This window comes from Cervus elaphus, chromosome 30, assembly GCF_910594005.1.
Source record: "Cervus elaphus chromosome 30, mCerEla1.1, whole genome shotgun sequence".
NCBI classification, from domain to species: domain Eukaryota; kingdom Metazoa; phylum Chordata; class Mammalia; order Artiodactyla; family Cervidae; genus Cervus; species Cervus elaphus.
In genome coordinates this window covers 76,104,940-76,106,112 of record NC_057844.1, presented here as the reverse complement: position 1 = coordinate 76,106,112, position 1,173 = coordinate 76,104,940, and positions in this window count along the sequence as shown.

Sequence of the window (1,173 nt, the reverse complement as noted above, 5' to 3'; positions counted from 1 at the left end):
AGTTCCTGAGAAATCTGCATGCAGGTCAAGAAGCAACAGTTAGAACTGGACATGGAACACCACACTGGTTCCAAATCAGGAAAGGAGTACATCAAGGCTGTATATTGTCACCCTGCTTATTTAACTTATATGCAGAGTACATAACTTATATGAGAAATGCTGGGCTGGATGAAGCACAAGCTGGAATCAAGATTGCCGGGAGAAATATCAATAACCTCAGATATGCAGATGACACCACCCTTATGGCAGAAAGTGAAGAAGAACTAAAGACCCTCTTGATGAAAATGAAAGAGGAAAGTGAAAAAGTTGGCTTAAAACTCAACATTCAGAAAACTATGATCATGGCATCTGATCCCATCATTTCATGGCAAATAGATGGGGAAACAATGGAAACAGTGACAGACTTTACTTTTTTGGGGCTCCAAAATCACTGTGGATGGTGACTGCAGCCATGAAATTAAAAGATGCTGCTCCTTGAAAGAAAAGCTATGACAAACCTAGACAGCATGCTAAAAAACAAAGACATTACTTGGCCAACAAAGGTCCATCTAGTCAAAGCTATGATTTTTCCAGTAGTCCTGTATGGATATGAGAGTTGGATCATAAAGAAAGCTGAATGTCGAAGAACTGATGCTTTTGAACTGTGATGCTGGAGAAGACTCTTCAGAGTCCCTTGGACTACAAGGAGATCCAACCAGTCCATCCTAAAGGAAATCAGTCCTGAATATTCATTGGAAGGACTGACGCTGAAGCTGAAACTCTAATACTTTGGCCACCTGATGCTAAGAACTGACTCATTTGAAAAGACCCTGATGCTGGGAAAGATTGAAGGCAGGAGGAGAAGGGGATGACAGAGGATGAGATGGTTCCATGACATCACTGACTCGATGGACATGAAATTGAGTAAGCTCTGGGAGTTGATGATGGACAGGAAAGCCTGGCATGCTGCAGTCTGTGGGGTCACAAAGAGTCGAACACAAATGAGCGACTGAACTGAAAATGACAAAAAGCAGGAAGAGGTAAATGAAAAGACTGTTGTAAGATTCTTCAAAATACTAACTTAAATAGCCTATAGTAAGTCAAGGATGTAAGCTGTCATGTCTAGAGTGATCACTACAAGGGTAATAAAAAGTTATCAGTAAAAAGAGAACAGAAAAACAGATTAATACAAAT